A 23,310-nucleotide genomic window follows, 5' to 3' on the forward strand; every position below is an offset into this window, starting at 1 on the left:
TATCAGAAACTTTCTCCATCTCTTAATTCTGCTGCCCTCTGCGTTGGATTTATTTTTAAGCAGGTTATCCTTAACAGAGGCAAAATGACTATCAGAAATTCAAGATTTATGTTGTATCATATAACAACCTAAATTTAAAACAAAACAAAACTTCTTCCACAAGTGCAACAAATGTTTTAGGATTGGGTCTCATGAACCTGGCTTGGTTCCCAGCTCATCTCTGTAGTCTGCAGGGTAAGGGAGTAATACTCTGAATGGCTGATTGACCAGCCCTGGGGGCCTACTCTCCCACCATGCAACTAGTGCAACTGGGGATCAGCACCACGTGAACACCACAGGGGAAGAAGAGATCTGATTCTCAAAGAAAAACTTGAGGTGCTGTTACCAGGCAAGAAATGCACGATGCCATACAACACCAACAGATATTTACTATATAATGTCTATACTGTTCCCTCCACTTACTTGTTTCCTCCTCTTTTCATCAAAATCCTATCAGAACTGAGTTTACATACTATCCAGCTATTCCACTTCTGGGTATTTATCCAAAGAACACGAAAACACTAATTCGAAAAGATACATGCACCCCTATGTTCACTGCAGCATTATTCATAATAGCCAAGACATGGAAGCAACCTAAGAGTGCATCAATGGATGAATGGATAAAGAAGATGTGGTATATATATACACAATGAACTACTACTCAGCCATAAAAAGATGAAATCTTGCTATTTTTGACAAAATGGATGGACCTTAAGTCTATTACGCTAAGTGAAATAAGTCAGACAGAGAAAGACAAATACTGTATGATTTCACTCATATGTGGAAGATAAACAAACACATAGATACAGAGGACAGATTGGTGACTATCAGAGAGGAAGAGGGTGAGGGGAGAGCAAAGAGGTAAAGGGGCACACATGTATGGTGAAGAATGGCAACTAGACTTTTGGTGGTGAACACGATGTAGGTGAATATTATTTTGACAGAAGTCAAAATATAATGAGGTACATATGAAATTTATATAATGTTATAAACCAATGTAACCTCAATAAAAACAAAACAAAACTGAGTTCAGATATTCCCTCCAGCAAAAGCTCTCCCCATATTCTACTGAATTACTCACTTTAAAATGGTTAATTAAAAAAAAACAACAACAACAATCTCTCTCCAGACTCCTATCCTTTGGTTCAGGGGCCCTTTCTGGTCTTCCCACAGACACTTGTGCTCCCCTTTGTTGTTGAATTTACTACACTTTTTGAAGCTCTCTGTTTAGTTGTTCATCTTATATATAACATATTCCCAAAAGGCTTTTTATCCTTGACATCTAGGACGATCCTTGGCACAAAATAGCAAATATTTATGGAATTAGACCACTGTTGACAGAGATGGTTCTTACGTCTCACAGTATAGCAGTCAGTCCGCTGTAATATCAGTCATACTGAATTTATTCTGAAATAACAATGAAATAGTCTCTAGAAAAGCTTTCATCTTTAATGTCTCTATCTTGTAAATGGAAATTGGAAAATTCAGTAACAGAGATGCATTTTTACCTAGTCGCTAAAGCCTAAACTCAGACAACAATAGTAAAACATTAACCACTAAAGTATTTTAAAATAATCCATTAGGAAGTGCTAGTCCCTCTATTCAACCCCAAACCTAGTAAAATCACTTTAATTCATCTCTAACTCCATTTATATTTTCAGTTCATAGTCTGACTTCACAAAAATAGAAGTTTTGTGTTTCACTATGATCAAAGATACTTCATGTAAAAATAGCCTATGGAACAGCAACGCGTGCCTTTTCAGAAGATGTTATTTTTAACACTGCTTAAATTCACCATTACTTGAAATACTAACTGCATAAGTACATTCTAGAGGATGTTCCTCTGCACCTTGAAAATGTATGCACTCTCTGAGCCTAATTCTCATATGTCTCCTCCTCAGTATCTGATGAAAATGAGGACTATCTCACAATAACCCAGCTCTAACAGCTCAGGTTTCAGAACCATCCACTTCAAGTTGAACTCTTGAGATCAAGGACGTAATGCTGTACTGAATCCCACATGCAGCTCCTATTGGTCCAGAAAAGACTGATACCAAGATACTAGGAGCAAGGAGAAGAGAAACTGATATTAACTCTAGAAGGTATGGTGTTGGGTATCTCACACACACGTGGAGTCCCACGATATGCAAGTTTTCATGCAACATGGCATCTTTCTCCAGCGCTCATCACTGGCAATCTGGTCCACGCTGCAGGGACAGTGTGTTGTGCAGGACTTCCCAAGAGATGGTACAAGTAGGCAGAGAACCACGTTTACTGTTCTTCATGAGAAATTTAGGGTATCTGAAGAGTAGCGTCGCGTACACATCTCTCTCATCCTGTACCTGACTGCACATAAAAGATATCTAACCCCTGCTTGAAATAAGATGCAACGCCACTGCTCAGAAACCCAGCCAGGCAGCACAAAAACCCCGAGAGACATAAATTATTACTGGCCCTGTTTACACATGAGAAAAATGGAGGCTCAGGGAGGTTAAGTAACTTTCCCACTGTAACGTGCTCCAAAACACCAATTCTCCTCCTCCTTACAAAGACTCTGAGAGCTATCTTTAGGATACTTGTACATAGCAAAAGAGTTGCACTTTGTATTATATTAGAACGGAAGAGTTAACCGTCTTGGTCTGATAAACCTTCGAGATATTACAACAGCAATTTAAATCACCATTTTATGCTAGTAAGACAAGGGTTTCATATCACCAAATATGTCTCTTAATCGTTTAAAAGTCTAGATCATAAACAACCCATATTTAGAGAGTAAATCCCTAGGGTAATCGTGTCTTATCCCAGCAAAATCCTTCAAATATTCTAATAACCCAAGAGACTTGGTTTTTTTTGAGAATCTTCAGATAACTTAAAAAGACACACAATCCTAAATTTAATTTCACTTGGCTTTTAAAAATAAAATCAAAATTGGAGATGCTATCTCTTCAAGAAATGCTTTCTCAAATCCTCTTCCAAGTATAACACACCTAACACAGAACATAGCTGACATCTGTCCATGGAGAGGCCTCGAAATGGAACAATTAAATCGAGTTTGGGGGGTTATTTGTCTTCTAAAAGTTACATGACATATTTATGCTCCAGGGAGCTACGGACCTTTTAAAGCCACAAAGCATTTTTATATACCAAAAACATTTTTTAATCATAAAAGATACTTTACAATTTAGTCAAATTTGATAGTCATAGCTTTAATAAGCTGCAATAGTTGATGACTGCATTTGATAACAGGATGACTGCAAAGCTAAAGAACATTTGGTATCTTCACACCACTTAAATTGCACCTTGGCCAGCCAGGTAGCACAGTGGTTAAGTTCACATGTTCCGCTTCAGCCTCCTGGGGTTTGCTGGTTCAGATCCTGGGTACAGACTTACACACCATTCATCAAGCCACGCTGTGGCAGGCGTCCCACATATAAAATAGAGGAAGATGAACATGGATGTTAGCACAGGGCCAATCTTCCTCAGTGAAAAAAAGAGGAGGATTGGAGTGAATGTTAGCTCAGGGCTAATTGTCCTCAGAAAAAAAAGGTTAAATTGCACCTAATATCATGATGGCACAACTGCCCACAAAGCTATTCTAGGCTCCTGGGGGCTACCTGACAGCTCTTTCCTTCCACGGCTACACTCGGGCCAGGGCAGGAGAGGATGGGCCCAGCACAACTGTGCGTGGGCATCAAATCAGATACGATGAGACTGTTTTGACTGAACATGTATACAGTAAGCTTAGTGTGTTTAAATTCTCTTCACAAACACTTAAATACCACCCCCCTTGCTTCTTCAGTTTAGAAGACATTTGTTCTCTAAGGAGCTGGGCTTTGTTCTTAGCCTGCCCCAGTCTCCACCTGACGCCTTGGTGCCTGAGCCATCTCCAACCTCTGCCAGGAAGGAGCAGGGACCTTTAGCCCAGCCACCCTGAGAGATTTTTTGACATTTTCCCAACCCTCTTGGAGGGTTCTAGCTTAGGAAAGAAAATGCTTAAAAAGAAAATGCTCAAGTATTTATTGACAGCCTCAACCTCACCACGGGAGACGTTCTCTGATGTCATGAAAGGGGCATGCCAGGGAGGCCACATGCCGATTGGTTTTTGAAATTCCTAGAAGCCACAGAAAAGGGCTCACCTCTGCTCTAGGAGGTAAACACCACATCATAATGTATTAACCTGGAGGCTTTTAGCTAACAAATGCGCCTTTACTATATTCCCAGAATGCTCCTCCTTTCCCTTTCATTCCGTATCTTATTTCCTCCCTTTTTCTTTCTCATTTACACAGAATTTTAGGGTCAGAAGAGACCTCAAAGGTTAAATAATTCAACTCTTCTGGCTATACCTTCTCCTCCCTTTGTTTCTCACTGCATTTCCATGCCCCAGCTTGCTTCCTCTCATCTCCGTAACTGTTTTTCCTCCTTCCACTTCCTCTGAAGTTGCTGCTGCCTACAGGGTAGGCACAGGTTGGATCACGGCCTCTCCTGGGTATAAACAGTAGAGTCAAGACAAGCCTGATGTAGGGTTTAGCCTATATCATAATTTAAGGTCCAGGACCAACCCACTCAAAAGAATCTACCCAAGCTCATCGTCCTTTATCTGTCTTAACTCATGAAGGTAAGACTAGGAGCTCAGTTATCTGTTGAACTAATGAATGAATAAATTATTGTTGATCCAAATAAAGAGCATATTTGGAGACTGCCATTCTCCTTTAAAACTGAAACATACCCATAGGAGAATTAAGAAAGGAACTTCACTGGTCACAGACACCTTATTATGAATTAGTTTAATGATATTATTTTTTCCTAATTTAGCCAGCCATAATAAGAGAAAAAAATGGGAGTTTGTAATGACACGGAGGAGGAGAAGGTAATTTTGGAGCCCGGGATATTTTGTAGGTGGGCAGGTGTTGGGGCTGAGGGTTGAGAGGTCCTGAAACAAAATGGGAACTTTGGGCAGTGAGACGTAACCTAAGGACACCACGGGCACCTGAAGACAGGTGAGAGGGGGCACCAGGAGGTGGGAAAGGTACATAGAAATGAAGGACGGCAACAAAGTTGAACATGAATATTACTATTTAGCTTAGGATTAGAGAGCTGTAGTTACAACATCTATATACTGAATCAGGGAAACCTGCCTTGAGTGTTCTAAGAAGTCATGGCAGAAGTTAATAGGGAATGTAGGATCACCACCATTCACACCCATTTTAATTTTCAAAACAAAACAAACAAAAAGAAAAGAATGCTACCCCATAAGACAGACTGAGCTTGACACTTGGCTGCCCTGATGACAAGGTGTGAAGAGAAAGTTCACACTTCACTGTGGTCAAAGCACTCACCAAGTCCTTCAAACCGGCTCACTAAAATTTATCTGCCTCCTTCCTTTGTGATGTCCTTTGTATGATTCAGTTTTGCTTCAGTTTGTGGTTTTGCAAATTGTTAGTTCCTGCAGATAATGGCAAGGAGAGGGATTAGAGGAAGTAAAGGAAAAGAACAAACAGAAAGGACGGCATAAACCAGGCACACAGCGATGTTCACTGAAGGCTCACATATTGAAGCACTCACTTGCCGTTGTTGTTGTTGTTTCCATTCCAGGCCTAGAATACTGTGAGAAAGCACAAAGTATCATTCCGAGTGAACTAACGCTACTTGGGAAAATATAAATAATTACAGGTGGCTCCTGGATAAGGAGACATTCCTTGTTATTTCCAAAGAGATTCCTTAATCTCCACCGGAGATTCCAAAGAGATTTTCCATCCCTTCCAAAATGTATATGGGATGCAAAAAGGCAGGTGTACATGAGGATCCAGCCACATGTCTAATCAGAAGGCATAACGCAGGCAAAAACAGGAAGCAACATTACTAACTTAACAGAAGTTTGGGCTGCAATCCTATTTCTGCCTCCATTTATCTCTAAAGGAATTCATCACTGGTCCTTAGGTAATGTAAATGATAAAAAAAAAGGTCACACCAAAAAACTGTCAGAATTAATAAAAAAAAATCAGTAAAGTTATAGGATACAAAATTAACATACAAAAATCAGTTGCATTTCTGCAATTACTAACTACACTAACAACAAATTATCTGAAAAAGAAATATAGAAAGCAGTCCCATTTACAATAGGATAAAAATAATAAAATACTTAGGAATAAATTTAACCAAGGAGTGAAAGATCTATATGTTGAAAATTACAGGATATTGATGAAGAAAACTGAAGAAGATACAAATAAATGGAAAGAAATCCCAAGTTCATGGATTGGAATACTTAATATTGTAAAGATGTCAATACTACCCAAAGTGATTTACAGATTTAACGCAATCCCTATTAGAATTTCAATGGCATTTTTTTGCAGAAATGGAAAAATTCATCCTAAAATTCATAGGGCCCTCTGAATAATCAAAACAATCTTGAAAAAGAACAAAGGTAGAAGTCTCACACTTCCTGATTTCAAAACTTATTGTAAAGCTACAGTAATCAAAATAGCACGGTACTAGCATAAAGGCAGACATATAGACCCATAGCATAGAATAGAGAGCCCAGAAATAAACCCTTGCATATATGGTCAAATGATTTTCGACAAGGTATTTAGACCAAACAATGGGGAAAGGACAGTCTCTTCAACGAATGGTCCTGGGAAAACTGGATATTCATATGCAAAAGAATGAAACTGGACCCCATCTTACATCACTCACAAAAATTAATTAGAAATGAATTAGATTGAAGATGACTAGATTGAAGACGAATTAGAAATTAATTAGAGTGAAGACTTAAATCTAACACCCCAAACTATAAAACTACTAGGTGAAAACAGAGGGGAAAAAAGCTCCTTGTCATTGGTCTTGGCAATTGTTTTTTAGATACGACACAAAAGCACAAGCAACAAAAGCAGAAGTAAACAAGTGGGACTACATCAAACTAAAAAGCTTCTACACAACAAATGAAACAATCAGCAAAATAAAAAGCAACCTACAGAATGGGAGAAAATACATGCAAACCATCTAACTGATAAGGGGTTAATATCCATACTGTTACTGGCTCTTAGTTAATATCAGCCCTGATACTGGTTCTCCTACAGTGGACCCAGCATATATGGGTTAAAACTAAAGGCACGCACTCCCAGTTCCCTGGTTCTTTAGTTACATCATATGTAAACATTTGTTTCTTTAACCTCTGACTCCCTGAGCTTCACAACCAAATAGAAGTTACAAATTATTAAAGTCCAGATGGCCTCATGCTGGGCTCCCTCTAAAGTTGCGGCTAATCACAGGACCTTGAAGTTCTTTTACAGAGAAACTAATGTCCAGAGAATAACGTCCAGAGAATATCAAGCAACTGAAGCTTTCCGGGCCTACCTCCTCGGCTTCCTGACGTCAGTCTACCATCTACCATGAAAATAAACAGCCAAGGACACTCATCTGAGAAATCCTTTGTCTCCTCTGCTGGAAGCAGCCTCAGACACAGTCTGATGGGAAAATGCTGACCAAGAGGGCCACAACCCCCCTTCTCTACCTAATCTTAACGGGGAGCTAGCAATTCTTGAGGCACTAGCCCTTGCTTTGCTCGCTCTGCCTGGCAAAGTAAAGCTTTCCTTTTTCACCCAAGACTCTGTTCTCGTTATTTGGATTGGCATCAGGATCAGAGACCAAACTTTCAGTAACAATACTATATGAGGAACTCATATAACTCAAAAGCAAAACAAACAATCTGATTAAAATGAGCAGGGGACTTGAATAGACATTTTTCCAAAGATGACATACGAATGGCCAACAGGTACATGAAAAGGTACTCAACATCACTAATCATCAAGGAAACGCAAATCAAAACCACAATGAGATATCACCTCATATCTGTTAAAATCACAATTATCACAAAGAAATAACAAGTGTTGGCAAGGAAGTAGAGAAAAGGAAATCCTTTTGAATTCATAGAATTAGAGAATAGAATGGTGGTTGCCAGGGAGTGGCATATGGAAGAAATGGAGAGATGCTAGGTCAAAGACTATAAGCTTCCAGCTATAAGTTGAATAAGTTCTGGGATCTAATGTACAGCATGATGACTACAGCTAACAATACTGTATTATATACTTGAAAGTTGTTAAGAGAGTAGATCTTCAATATTATCACCACCAAAACAATTTGGAAATTATGTAGGAGATAGAGGTGTTAACTAATCTTATTGTGGTAATCATTTCACAATATATGTGTGCATCAAATGATCATATTATATACTTTAAACTTACATATATTATATGTCAATAATATTTCAATAAACCTGGGGGGAAGGGGAGAAAAAAGAATTACATATCTATAATGCTATACAATTTACGAAGTAATTGGACATTCATTGTCTCCTTGGATTTTTATAAATTTTTGTATCTCTAGTTCCAAAATGATGAAATGGGTGCCCAGAGCATGTGCATGACCACTACAAGGACAACACATCTGGTTACAAAGCCAGGAACCAAACCTGGTCTTCTGACTTCCAGCCCAATACACTTTCTGTTACATCAGTGATGTTCTTATTTTCAAAATTGGGCTAATTATACCTTGGCAATAATTAAAACATCTAAGACATTTTGAAAACACAAAGTAGCTTTATATACAACAAAATGATACTTGCATTTTTATCATGTCTTTCTACCCAAGAGCTCAAGTGTTAAATGATATATTCCTGTCCATACATACCTTGAGATACTAATGCTAAAAAATGAATCTAAAATAACTCACAACCCATTAATATCCCAAAGCTTTTGTAAGTGAAAAGAAGTTAGGTCAAGGAGAGAAGGTATGGAGGAAAAATGCTATTAGTACAACATTTCCTTTGCTGTGTACTAATCATCACACAAAAGACAAGTGCCATCAGTAGCATATGTGTCCTCAACCACTGGCGTCCTCAACCCTTGCTTTTTTCTTTTTACCTAACTTTGCTAATTTCACGGTACTGTACAATACTTCTTTGTATTATTTAAAGTACTCTATTTCGACATGTTGACTTCACTAATTAGTCTATAAATACTTGACTTTTACCCACTGCTTTGGTAAGTGAGATAATTGCAGAGGAAAGGCCAAAGCATTTACGGTCAATCAGATGACGAGAAAGGGAATATGGTCTTTCAGCTGAGTAAAATGTAAAACACTGCATGGCAAAGCAGAAGCTATTAGCAGGATCAATATTCCTCCTAGTACCTTAATAAGTCATTATATCAAAGCCCTGACACTGGATGGAGAAAACCTCAGTCTACCTATACGGAAGCTTCCAAACTGGAAAATAAGATTCCATTCAAATTACAAAGACGTAACTGGTGTACAAAGGAAATGACAATTACAAAACCAGCCTCCAAATTCTGGATGTGTTAAGAGTTTCTGAATCACTAGTGCAGGAAAAAAGCAGAAGACAAAGAACACTGCTGCTCTCTGGGCTGCACATTTATAATTCGCAACTGGTAAATATGTATGAATGTGCTCCACTGCAGTTAGGGATGACAGACTGCTCTATAGAGATAGCACAGAGCAGAGAAATCAGAGTGTAGCAAGGGTCAGCGCTTACAACCTACCTCCTCCTATATTTAACAGTTTTCAATCTTCCCAAATCTCCCCTTACTTAAAATACTCTCCTTGGGGATGGTTTCCTAAAATGAAAAGTACTTTGATGCCAATAGACGTTCAAAGCAGAGCAAAAAGCATCCCATGGTGAGCTCTAACTGTATCATGAGACATAAAAAGTAGTATTTTTTTCTAAACCCTTAACCTCCCCCATTCTCTTTGATGCTTCCCAGAAAACAAGCAGGAAATTAAAGAAAGTTACTGGGCTTAGTTGTCCAATTGTTTTAATTATAGAATTAATTATTTTTCTTTTCTAATAAGGAGCAAACCTCAAAAGAAGCATTTTGCAGTGATCAATACAGAGAACATGAGGCTTGCCCTTAAGGACACTGTGTTTCCTTATTTATAGAGATGGTAGTGAATACAGACACTATTTTGACTCTACTACAACTTTTACTTTGTACTTACAATGTTTAATTAAATGTATTGCTTTCTTGTGAGCTCCAATTACTTTACTGTAACTCCCCCAACCCTCACAGCAAGTTAAAGCTGAGAACTAAGAGGTCACATTAAGAATTTTGTTTAGAAAGGTCAAATTTAGCTGGCAAATCAGCAAAATAAGAAGGCAAGGCTCCCAAACATCTGAAAATATTTATTCATGATTGATTCTTTCTTTCATTCAACATATATTTATCAGACACAAATGTCAGACATAGGTTTGATGGTAATTATATAAAAGAAAGTTCCCAGATGTTTCTATCCTTGAAGAGCTTGACAATCTAAGTAGACGTGTAAGGCATATGACACTTAAAAAATTAAATGGCATTACAAGATTTAAATTATATAAAATAAAAGTCGATTGTCACAAGCGCTGCATATAATTATGTGCCAAAGAAGGTCTATAGTGAGATTTGAGGAAGAAATGTCTACTGGCAGGAGTTTTCGGGGAAAGGACTAGGGGAAAGGTAAATGACCTGAGCTAGACAGGATCTGAGCAGGTGAGAAAGAAAACGACAAATATTCCGATCAGGAGGAAAAGCAAGGACATGGAGGTAAAAGCACACAGTCCAACGTGAAGCAGGAGAGGCTTCCCGTTGCAGAGCAGAGGTGGGTAAGGTAGAAAAGTCCAACCCCAATGACCGGGAAGGGCAGTGGCGGACTGCACGAGCCTCAAGGTGGGAAAGTTTTTACTGAAGACGGGAGAAGAAACGGCGAGTCAGGAGAATGTGCCTACCATCTTCAAGTCCAGGAGCATTTGGGTATAGAAATTACAAAGGAAAGATGTCCTCTATATACAAGGCAAGTTCCACTTATGGCCAGGATTCTATGAAGAAGTCTGAGGCTACCAGGAATCCAGATTATAGAAAATGGGTTTCAGAAGACCTAGGAGCAAGCCACAATTTCAGGAAAAGGGCATTTGGAGGATGGTTCTGGAAGAAGAAACTCCCTGGCAGGAACAGAAATGAGTGCACGAGGAAGGACCTCCGGTCTGGGATGGCTCCATGCTCGGAGAGGCAAACTTGGCAGAGGTGAGAAGCATGGTGGCTTTGAGTGAGCTTCTGGTTCTGAATGGAATCTGACGCCCTGCACGATCAGGAGCTTCATTCAGTGCTAGAAATAGCACCTCATCTTTGACCTCCCCCATCACAGGCAAGGATGACATCCTAAGACACATTACAGTTAAACCTGCCAGGTTCCAATAGCTTAAGGAGTTAGGCTGAAAACAGAAGACATTTTGCAGCTGTGAGTAGAAAAAACAGGAATGGTGAGAAACAAGATACAGGAAGACTGTTTATTAGAAGGTCACATTTGATGGGGCCACACTGCTTACTAGAACCGATATTCTTCCACACTCACAAATATCTCCTTCCTTATGAAGGTTCAGCAAATCTAGGCCCAGGATCCCACTGCAGGAAATCACAACAAAGAGAAGACTTAGAGGGGACATCCCATCCATAAGAGCTGCACCATGAGCCAAGGCTGCTTAGAAGGATGCGTCTGAGGTACATCCTGAGGGCTGGGAAACCAACATGGGGCTGAGTGATCAAGAAGGCAACATCTGCTGATTTGGGTACCTCTGGGGAGAAGGGCAAAGGTCTTTGCTAGGCTTCTAGCTGGCAGCTGCCCTTTCTACTCTCCATAAGCACCTTTCTGACCACTGTTGGGTTTTCAGCCGAAAGGCCATCAGCTGTCGTGTTGATGACGGGGCTTGACTGTTCAGAAGAATTTTGCAGTCTCCAGTGTGAGCTATTCCTCTGGGTGTCCCTGTTCAAGCAGCAGTTAATTTGAAAACAATTAGCCGGTTACTCACTTCCTTGAGGCGTAGCAAGGCTGGGTTGGCTTTCGGGCTGCACTAAGATTCCAGCACAGCACTGAAGGAGCCGGAATGTTCCCAGGATGGGTCTGGGTTTGCATGGGGGTGTCAGGATAAGTTCAGCATTCCTATCATAGATCACTGTGAATTAGTCACTGATTTCCCTTAGCTGCTCTGGCAGGCTTTCCTTTATCTATTTTTACCTCTGTGACAAAGACACACTTCTACCTTTCAACACTAAATAGGTTGAGCAATTCATTTTTTTCAATCTTTTTTCCCCCCGCTCTCCCAGGTAAAGGGAAAACAGATCATTATGGCAAATTATAGATGGAAAATCAACAAAAGATACAAAGATTAAAGAGCAGTAGATTTTCACAAGAAAACTATCGGACTTGGTTTTTAGGTATTTTCATGTAGCAGACTTCCTTTTACCAGCTGGCCAACATAGCTTTTGGGACTGAGATATCTTTCTGATAAAACAGCATTTCTTTTCTGCCACTTAATCATGTACTTCTATCCTCTAACCACACTTTGTTGCCTTAAAGACAACAGAAGCAACATGAGAAAACTTCTCTTGTTTCAGCCCCCCATCCATTGCCCCTCTTCTCTGCAAAGAATTCGGCTTCCATAACAAAAAAGGTGCCACAAACAGAGTAAAAATATGTTACTGGGGACGTTCCAGCTCACTGCACCTCTCACTTAGCTAAATCTGGGAAACTCACACACATCTGGCCTATTGGCCAGTCTCAGCAGAATTCAGCTGTGTCTGTTCACGGAAGCAGGGGATGGTGTTCAGAGTTAGACACACCCTCCAGCTTACTGATTCCTCACAGGTCACCAAAATAGCCCCTCCAAATACACGCACCCTTACTTGGTATTTTTACAGTTTTTTCTCATTTTCAAAGCTCAATTCTCTTCTTTAATAAAAACCATTTTTGTCCTTTGGCTCTTGACAACCACACTGGAATCCAGTATTCTGTGTACAACCTTACTTTTTGCACAACATGGAAGAGAATACAGTGTTCAGGGTGACTTAAAATTAAATCTATGGACCCCAAATCCACAGCAGATTCTGCAGATTTAGACCTCACTGTCTCTCAGGCAGTTCAGACAACTTCTGAAAAGCAGTACTTATTGAAATATGCTTCCTCTATTGTTCCTGAGGTGTATATATAAATTAACCCAAATCATAAATATCCAAAACTATGAACAGGAGAACAAGGATCATAATTGAGAGAATATATGGAACTTCCTCCTTCAAGTCAGTTGCCAAAGGTAATACAGCAGGAAAGGAACCACTCAGAACTGATGGGAGAGAGAGTCATGGAGGAGGTTAGCAAAATGTGTGGTGTTTATAATTTAAAACAAAGAAAATCTTAATTGCTAACAGGAATTACAACATGCCAGGAGAATGGACCACAAGGAAAAATATCTAATTCTTTGGGTTAAGAATTAGATTCTTTTTCAAAATGCTGAAGCATACTCTCTTTAGTAAAGTGCTTTGACTATATTTTAACTAGAGTTTTTCTTTAAAACTAACATATGATTAAAGTAAAAGTTTCAGCTGGTTCAAAAGTTAAGCAAGAAATGCAGGCTTTCCTCTCATCATAATCTCACTTCCTAGAGATAATAACCATAAAGTTTCATGTCCAGCCCATGCTTGTACAAGCATATATAGTTGCATATTTACATACGTGCATATTTGCTGGTACATGCTTAAACTACATGGAAACATTTGCTATTTTATTCGAATATGCTCAACTATATCTAAAATTCCTGTAGCCTTGGTCCAGATTATTGGCAGAGATTGACTTGCTCTTTTCAATGGCTACTTTGCAGCCTATTGAACAGGTAGCTATGATACCTATATCCCTACTGGTGTACTTTCAGGGTATTTCCAAGTTCTGACTATTGCAAAAGAAGATGCAATATGCTATCTTGCAGTTATAGCTGCATATCTTATATAGCTACAACTAAAACTCTTCCAAAATATATTTGCCAATGTACACTCCTTCCAACAGTGTCACAACGTCTCACCATCACTGGATAGTAGCACCTGCTTAAATTGCTTCCAACTGACAACTGAAAATAATGTCTTATTTTAATTTTTTCTTTCAACATGAATAAGGACATGTTTCTTGGCCATTGCATTTTTCTTTGGACTGATCCTTCACATTCTTTAATTATTATCTTCCTCTGGGTTCTTACTTTTTATCGTTTGATACATATGAGCCCTTTATTTAGCAAGGAAATTAGCCCATCATCTGTTGTAGGTATTGCGAATACTTCTAATTTTTCATTTGGCTGTTGACTTTGGTTTTGTTTTTGGGTGGGGGCAGTCTTCTGGAAAAGAAAACATTTTAAACAATATATCAGTAACTGTAAAACACACATGGTGCCAACCGTGACCTGCTCTGATCGGGTGCTATGCTTGTCTTAGGTAACAAGGTCACCAAGACAAATCGGTGGAAACCCTCTCAAGTTTCACAAAGTTCCAGAAGCCTTCTATAAAGTGTTCACTCTCACATGGCAGCCTCATTCTCAGTCAGCATCCCGACCCAAAAGGACCCGCTCCTTGTATCTAGAAGAAGCCACTCAAAAGGCAGTAAACAAAATTTCTTTACTCTTGTGTTTGTTCCCGTCCTTCCCTACCAACAATTCTGGGAGAAGCAGGGGAGAGAGCACAGTATGTAACCAAAAGACAGACCTAGAAAATTATTTCATTGATGAAAGAATTCAGTGGATTCCTAGAATTCCTTTTGCATCTTCAGAGTGATTACCTGAGATCTTATGTTTTGGGGCTTTGTGTCCTACCCATTATCACTATCACCAGTGTATGTTATGGAGGGTGTACTCTGTGTAGGGCACTGACTGGGCTTGCCACTGATGTGCACAGAATGACAGGGCATGAGCCCGGCCGAGAACATGCTCGCCTGGATTTGCACAGCTGGGGACGCGGAGCATGGGCCCTGAAGCCAGCTGCAAGGTGCAATTCTGCCCCCACAACATGGCCATTGTATGACCCAGAGCCAGTTGACTTCCTGGGGCTAGGATTCCTTATCCCTAAGATACAGACAGGTATGGTGTGTCAGAATTAGTAAAAGCAGTTATATCACAGGACTGCTGTAGGGTAAAAGGAGTTATTACACAGAGCAGTGCCTGGCACACAGCAAGTTTTAAATAAATGTGACCCGTTAATAATAATTAACATAGAGAGCAATATAAGTTAGAATGTGATAAAGTCCAATAAGCCTTACTTATGTATTATGTGACCACAGAAATGTGAGCCCGAAGGAGCAGTCAAGAAATGCAGCAGGGAATCAGCAGGACTTTGCCAAGAATAAGCAAAGACAAATGTGCGTGCATTCCAGAGGTGGGAAGAGCCTGACAAAAACCACTAGGTTACCCCAGGGACAATGAGTAAACTAGCATGAGTGCAATGAAAGGCCGCAATTGGACAGAAGGAGGAAATAACTTTAAAAATGCCGATTGCCAAGGAGTTAACCTCTCAAACATCTCAACTCGGTTTATTTAAAAGAGAAAATATTTACTTATTCTTTGCTCTCAATTAATCTACTACAATAATTGTTATCACAGAAGTAGAGGTAATCCCTAACTTAAGAAAGAAAAGTTGTTCCAAAAGTTTAAACCCAAGGCAAATATCTGAAAAGAGAAACACCTGTCCCACTGTGCAGGATAGAGAACTTTCCAAGCTGGTCTCTGCAGCCTCTGACGAGAAATGCTGCTAAGGCAGAGTCATAATACTATCATCAATCTCATTCATGCATCTTATTCATTCAACATTTGACAAACTCCCACCACCAGGGCATCGCTCTCCTAAGAAAGGGAGATAGTCGTGGACAAAGAGAAGCAAGGTCTCTACTCTCATGAGGCATATATTTCAGTGTGAGGAAGGGGAGTGAGGGACACGGAGCATAAAACTAAACAAACAGCTGAATGAGATTACTTCAGACAGTGAAAAGTGCTATGAAGCAAGCAAGAGTGAGTGTTTTCATGGGGTAGGCGGCCACTCAGAGGAAGTGACATCTGGATGATATCTGAATGATGAGACAGAAAATAAGTGGCAGGAAGTTCCTGGCGGAGAGAACAGTTAAGAGCAGAGATGCTGAGGCTTGGAAAAGCTTGATGTGTTCACAGAACAAAAAGAAGCCCAAAGCAGAGCAAGGGGGAAGCGTCAAGGGCAACGCTCCCTAAACAAAAAGTAATTTTGAATTCCAGCTTTGGACATCAAACACTCATCTCCCGCTTCCTTCTGTCGGCAGTGGTTTTTGTTGGCAGTGCCTGCCAGAGGTTTAGCAGCTCCTCAACTGCTGACACAAAAGGCATGAGTTTGGGGACCTCAGAAGCTCCCATGGCCTAGGGCTCTCTCTCATGGATGCAGGATGGGGCCTTGGGATCCAAAGAGCCTGATGGCAGAAAAGTGAAAGGCTTAGGTGGGTGAAGGGAAACTAGGAGGCTGCAGCTCCAGTACCCACAAAGATACACTCTGGGGAGTGAGGGTGGGGGATTCAATCCATCTTCAGCAGAACTTTAGGATAACTTGCTTAGTTAAGGAAACAAAAGGCAGCAATCTTTCTCTTATTTTGCCTGGGAGCTTCCAAATTAGCGCTTTGGACGAAATCAACTGGAAACAGCAGAACATCCAAGGGTGAGCTATGTGTAACCAAGACCAGGGGAACTAAGACAACTGTTGGAGTATCACCAACCTTTTAAGATTTATGGAAAAACGAAACAAAAAAATGCCATCCTAGTGAGCGTCCCTTCAGATCACTCTGAAAAGCAAAACAAAACCACTGATGGATGGAAAACAAATCTCACCTATTATAACAATTTCTAAAGAGATTTTTCTGTTTTATTTGCTGAGCTTATTTTTAAATGCTTGATCTTTATAATCATCATGCATATTACAGTATCAGAATAACTTGTGACTGATGATAATTAAGAATAGGAACTTTATTGTGGTTTTGATTTACATTTCCCTGATTAGTAATGTTGACATTTTTTCATGTGCCTGTTGGGCATCCGTATGTCTTCTTTGGAAAAATGTCTATTCAAGTCCTCTGCCTTTTTTTAAAATTCTTTTTGCAGGGGAAGATTAGCCCTGAGCTAACATCTATTACCAATCTTCCTCTTTTTTTGCTTGAGGAAGATTAGCCCTGAGCTAAGATCTGTGCCAGTCTTCCTCTATTTTATATGCGGGTCACTGCCACACCATGGCTGACGAGTGGTGTAGGTCCGCTCCAAGGACCTGAACCCATGACCCTGGGCCACTGAAGAAGAGCATGCCAAACTTAACCACTAGGCCAAAGGGCTGCCCTCTGTCCATTTTTAAATTGAGGTTTTTTTTTATATTAAGTTGTACAAGTTCTTTATATATTTTGATATTAACCCCTTACCAGATGTATGATTTGCAAATATCTTCTCATTTACTTATATGTGAAATCTAAAAACCAAAACTAATGAAGAAACAAAACAAAACAGATACAGACTCATGGATTCAGGAAACCAGCTGGTGGTTACTAGGGGTGGGGGGGATTGGAGGGATGGGCAAAATAGGTGAAGGGGATTAAGAGGTACAAACTTCCACATATAAATAAGTCATGGGTATGTACAGCATAGGGAATATAGTCAATAATATTGTAATAACTTTGCATGATGACAGATGGTAACTATAGTTTAATCATGGTGATCATTTTGTAATGTATATAAATATCAAATCACTATGATGTACCCCTGAAATTAATAAGATATTGTGTGTCAATCATACTTCAATAAAAGAAATAAATAAAATAAAATCCATCATTTCTATGAAAAAAATAGAAAATTTAAGAAATGTCCGTTTTTCTAAGCCAAATTTCAACTACATATCTTAGCTACTAAAATCAGGCTTTCTTATACAAATGTTGAATATAAGTAAGGAGCTCTGAAGATGTTAATGTTTACATTTTTCCCAATTTGTTATTTATTAGCATGGATTAATATGTCAGTTTATATTTGACACCAGATTTCTATATTCTTAAAATAATGTGACAAAACTTCTCTATGATGTCATATGGCTTTCTTGAAAAGGATGATTATTCCACGGTCATAAGGGGTAAAACTCAATGAACTTTGTCATAACTTCTAGGTATTTTGAACATTTTAGGTATAGCCATTTTAGGGAAAACCATCAATGCATAGGTCAAATAACTTTAAACTTGTTATATCACCTGAATTCTACTAATATTTCTAAGAAAGATGAACACCCAGGGTGCATAAATCTATTTTACTTCCAGGTTTGGAATATACAAATTACTCTTCTCAATGGCAATAGCATATCTATCTTCTGTTAGCATGTGATTTTTTTGCTCAAGTACTTCTATCTACGGCAATACAGAAAGAACACTGGCCATTTGGGGAATAAAGTATTATTTCTGACAGACAAAGAGCTAGGACTAGAAGCTAAGGACTCTAGGAACCTAGCATTATCTGTAGAGGAGAATAATTATAAGACATTGTTTCCACTCTCAGAAGAGAAGGTGTCGATCTTTGAAAAGTGTAATAACTTCTTGAACTACACTTATATGTTAAGTGAAATGACTTTAAATGTTCGTGTGTGTGAAAATGCTTTCAAAATTATAAAGTACTGTAAAATTTAAGCGTATGCCATTATTATTATGGGACTTGTTTTATTATGCCAATTATTGTGACTACAGTCCTGTCTATCATCATTTTTTCAGAGACCAGGCCCAGACTATCTAACATAAGAACGAGCGGAACAATCTGCCCTCCTAGAGGTAGAGACAGCCAATGGAAAATGTTATTCCATCCAAGAAATCAATTTGTTTATTCACAATCTGAACCAAATACCTCTATGTCAAGTCCTGATTGGTCTCTCCAAGAACTTTTTTAAACTCACCAGAACAGACAGAGAAAAAACTACAACTAAAACCTAATAGTGTAATTAGTGGTCTGGAAACTTGGAGTAAAAATTATGCAATAACCAAATCCTCAACAGGAAGGTCAATATTGGGGCAAATTCCTTATACTTAACTGTGAAGAGTCATCAAAGTAACACCTTTTAATATAACATCGGCATCAGTGCTTTTCGTCCACGTCATAATTCATTTGTAATCTTTTTACCTCTATTGTTGTTTTAAAAATCAGATGATCTTCAGTCCAATGAGCTCTATCATTTTTACCTAACCTTTCTCTCACACGCAGTTATAAGTGTTTAATATGGTTTAAAATGGACAAAATTATATCCAATAAATAACTGCTTGAGAAGAGACCCTTCGTTTAAAAAAAATTAAAATTGCCTGAAATGACAAACATAACTCCCAAAGTTAATTTTACCCATATCTAGATGTGGCCCAATAATTAATCAATTAATCTTCATCTATTTATAAAAAGTAGTAGAATGAGAATCATTAATTCCTCTAATTTAGAGGAGAAAAACTGAGATACTGGGAGACAAGTACCTTGTAGAGGGGGGATCAGCACTTAACCTACACATCTACTCTGCTCCCTTCCCACAATCAGAGCTGCAAGGAAGAGAAACAGAATTTATTAAGTAGATTGTAAATCATGATAACATGAGTTAGGCTATGATTATGCAACTTCAAACATCTTTTGAGTTTAAAAGCTAGAAATCCAGAGCTTGATATTTATTGAACTGCATACATGCCTTTTCCAGGCTTCTTGTTTACAATAAATTTTATGGCAGGATCTTTCAATTTGTGAAATCTAGCCGGTCTGCTCTCTAAAGAGACTACAGCCTGTTTGGATTTTAGAGCTTTCTGACATTTAAAAGTGTTTACTTTGGGTCTCTAAAAAGCACAGAAAACGCTCCACTACCATAAAAACGCTGATCTGTCATACTTTCAAAACACAATATTAAAAACATCCCTAGGTGATGGATCTTTCTTTGTGATAGAATAACTCTCTTTTTTCAATTCTTTGACAGTTGAAACTACTAATTATAAACTTGAGTTAAGTTGGATAGTATATAGCTCCAGCCACAATATTTTGATCAAAGGCCTCAAAAGGATGGTGCACAAACCATGTTTCCCCTTCCCTGATATGCATGAAGCCTTCCACAGCAGCCAGCACATAGCACACTGTCCATGGAGAATGACTTATGTTAAGAACACCCATTAAAATTTCAGCTTTTGACAATGAAGAGTTGTCCTCAGCAAACATGTCAGGGTGCCTTTGGAAGAAAGTCAGAGACTCCTCTGGCCATTTCTGTCACTAAGAAAGAGAAAAATCATATTTTAACCAAACCAGTGTTAGCATGATAATCTCCTCCCAGAAACACTTTGTTAGATCTTCTCACTCCACCTGAGGTTCTAAGGGTTAAGCCAGATCACCAGTTAGAGGAGAGAGAGCAGCACAAAGAAGAAAGAACCAAGCTCCTAAAATAATGCATCCCCGACACAGTCACTAATTCTAGCCTTAGCCACACTTTCACCTAGAGCAGACCCTACAACTCCACAGTTGTATTTTTCTGGGTCTGCCAAAATTCAAGCTCCTACTCTAATTTTTTTTTATTTGGGTCCATTCATATAATTATTATTTTCATCACCACAATCATTAAGTTTTTAAAACTCATTCTATTGATGAGACTAGACAGAGGAAGGCAAACAGACTTCATCTCAAAAGCCCATTTTGATCTATTAGTAGTGGCTGCCCAGGGATCTGAATTGAGAAAAATTCTGAGGCTGCATATGGTGGGAAAGTGCAATCTAATGATTTCATGATGTTCGTTATGGAGGCAGATCTGTCAAATCCCCAGGGCTAACAGCACATGTACGTGATCAATAAATATTTGTTGAAAAAATGATTTTATGCGATATGGCTAAGGTCTTTTTGTAAAAAAAAAGCTTTACAAAATAGGTGACAGACAGTAAACAGCTACATGCCCTTAGATATAAATGTATTCCTTCATTTATTCATCCACTCACTTAACCTTTTATCTGGAATACTTCAACAGTTCCTTAAACGGTCTTCCTGCCTACTTCCTCATCCCTTTCCAAGCTACACTGCTATTAAAATAACCTTTCTATAACACTGTTGGATAATGTTTGCCCTTCATATCCCTGGTTCTTTATTCTCATTGGTCTTTCTTTATGAAGCACACCACACAAACATATAAATCCCAGCCACAGCAGACAGATAATAGAATGGATGGATGGATGTATGCTAGGGAGGGAGGGAGGGAGGGAGGGATGGGTGGGTGGATAGATGGATGAATGGATAAATGGATAAATGGATGGATGCATGGATAGACAGACCAACCAACCACAGATATTCACCTAGGACAGCTTCATTAATCAATTGACCAGTTATTTCCTGTTTTCTCTTCTCCTGAATCCCTTCTGCTTTGGCTTACAGACCTCGGTTTTCTTCTTGAAAGCTTTGATTTCACTGTAACCTGTAGTTTTGGGTAAATAACATTTCCAGTAAAACTCTCAGCAGAGGAAGAGTCCCGTGGCATTACTGCATATAGAGGTATATTGAGACACTGTCTCTTCCTTTATTAGTATCTTTTACTTGGAGTATAAAGGACAAGCTCCTTAGCAGAGCATAAACTGTCCTTCTCCATCTGGCCCCTGCTGCTTTCCTCAGCTTCATCTACTACCAATCCTTATTCCCCAAAAGTGAGTCCCTTATAGCTCCCTTACCACATCGTGATGTTTCTAGTTCCATGCCTTTTCACATGGTGTTTTTGCTTATTTGTTGCTTGACAAACTCCAACCTGGTTCTCAAAATCCAGTTCATAAATTATCCCACACCACCTCCTGAAAAGAGTTACTTGTTCCTTTCTCTGGGTTAGCTCTGTACCTCTCCCATAAATATTTCTATAGTTGCACTAAACACATGCTTTGTTAAGGAGTTTTAATTAATATCTGAGAACTGATTGAGAGCAAGAACTTTGTCTTAATTTGTCTGTTTTCTTAGCACAATTTAGGGCACACCAAATATAACTGAGGACACCTTCAAGGTTTTCAGTTTAAGAGGCAAAGGGAATAGTGATGACATTAACCGAGAGAGAAGATGAAAAATAGGAGCAGATTGTTTGGTGATATGTAACTTGTTTCATCTGGAGATGTTCGAATTTCAAAGTTCCAGTAAGAAGCGCCACAGAAGAAACCAGAAAGTTGGGAAAATTGGGCCTAGAGCTGGAGAAAGGAATTGGAGCTAAAGATAGCCATTTGGGAGTCATCAGTATGCAGGTAGTACTGGAAGCCACAGATGGATAAAGAGGGCCTAATAAAAGGCAAGAAAAGAACCCTGTACGGGGCCGGCCCAGTGGCGCAGTGGTTAAGGGTGCACATTCTGCTTCAGTGGCCCCGGGTTCACCGGTTCAGATCCTGGGTGCGGACAGACACCGCTTGGCATGCCATGCTGGGGTAGGCATCCCATATATAAAGTAGAAGAAGATGGGCATGGATGTTAGCTCAGTGCCAGTCTTCCTCAGTGAAAAGAGGAGGATTGGCAGCAGTTAGCTCAGGGCTAATCTTCCTCAAAAAAAAAAAAAAAAAGAACATGTAGATCGTCCAAAATTCAAGTGAAGAAGATGTTGAGAGATGAAATGGGAAGAATAAGAAATGGAAGAACCCAGAGGACTTTAGAAGCTAAAGTCATTGAAAATTTAAAATAAGAAGGAATATCAACCATATCGGTGTCTCATAATGCTCCAGTGGGATGAAAACTAAACAAAGATGATGGATTTTACAACTTGGGTGGATGGGGTACAGGGAAAAGTAAGACATCATTGAGAGCAATTTCAGCGGAGGGCAAGGCCCACGAAAAAACAAACTGCAGTTGATTAGAATGAATGAGTGTCTTTCACTTGGACTCGCTACAGAGACTATGAGTCTTGATGAAAGATAGTTTGAGTGGGAAACCTTTAGCAGCTGTCTGGGTTGGGAGCAGAGGAAAGAGGGATGGAGTGGCATGGTCAGGAGGAATTAGCAAATGAGCAATGCAGGGAGGATCCTACTCTTCCCACTGCAATATTTTATATCTTTTATATTTTGTGCAAGAGGTCCTTAGGAAAATGGTTCCACATTTTGTTGGTGATACATCGCCTGTTGGTGATGAATGCTTATCTCCCCATTCCTCATGTTTCCATTGAGGGGAGGGAACATCAGCTTCACAAGAAGATACAGTCTCTGCCTTCCCATTCACTTCTCCTCAGGAAGGAGTAATTTATCTGATTTTTCTGTTTAGGGAAAAGGAATTGAGCTTGTCCAGCTCATCACCTTCCTCCCTTAAATTCATAGGAGGCACATGACCTCCCATTCCTTTATGCTTTCAACAGCCTGTGACAGCTAGGGAGGACTAGGGCTGTCTAGCTCTGCCTGTAATAGCTGAGGGGTCAGTTGATATCAAAGGATTGTATGAAGAAG

The 23,310-nt window shown here is 39.3% G+C and overlaps 1 protein-coding gene across 9 annotated transcripts in view; it reads right to left on the reverse strand.

Moving 5' to 3' along the window:
• ENOX1 (ecto-NOX disulfide-thiol exchanger 1) overlaps window positions 1-23,310 on the reverse strand; it is a 535,380-nt gene that overhangs the window by 323,219 nt on the left and 188,851 nt on the right. Inside the window, exon 1 of one of the 9 annotated variants that reach the window (XM_046663945.1) lies at window positions 5,376-5,466. The exons of 7 other annotated variants lie outside the window; for them this stretch is intronic. The gene's annotated coding sequence lies outside the window, so the exon portion shown is untranslated. Of the gene's footprint in view, window positions 1-5,375; window positions 5,467-23,310 lie in introns of those variants that run through there. One more of the 9 variants, XM_046663944.1, reaches the window with a different exon arrangement.

This window comes from Equus quagga, chromosome 6 (genome assembly GCF_021613505.1).
Source record: "Equus quagga isolate Etosha38 chromosome 6, UCLA_HA_Equagga_1.0, whole genome shotgun sequence".
Lineage (NCBI taxonomy): Eukaryota > Metazoa > Chordata > Mammalia > Perissodactyla > Equidae > Equus > Equus quagga.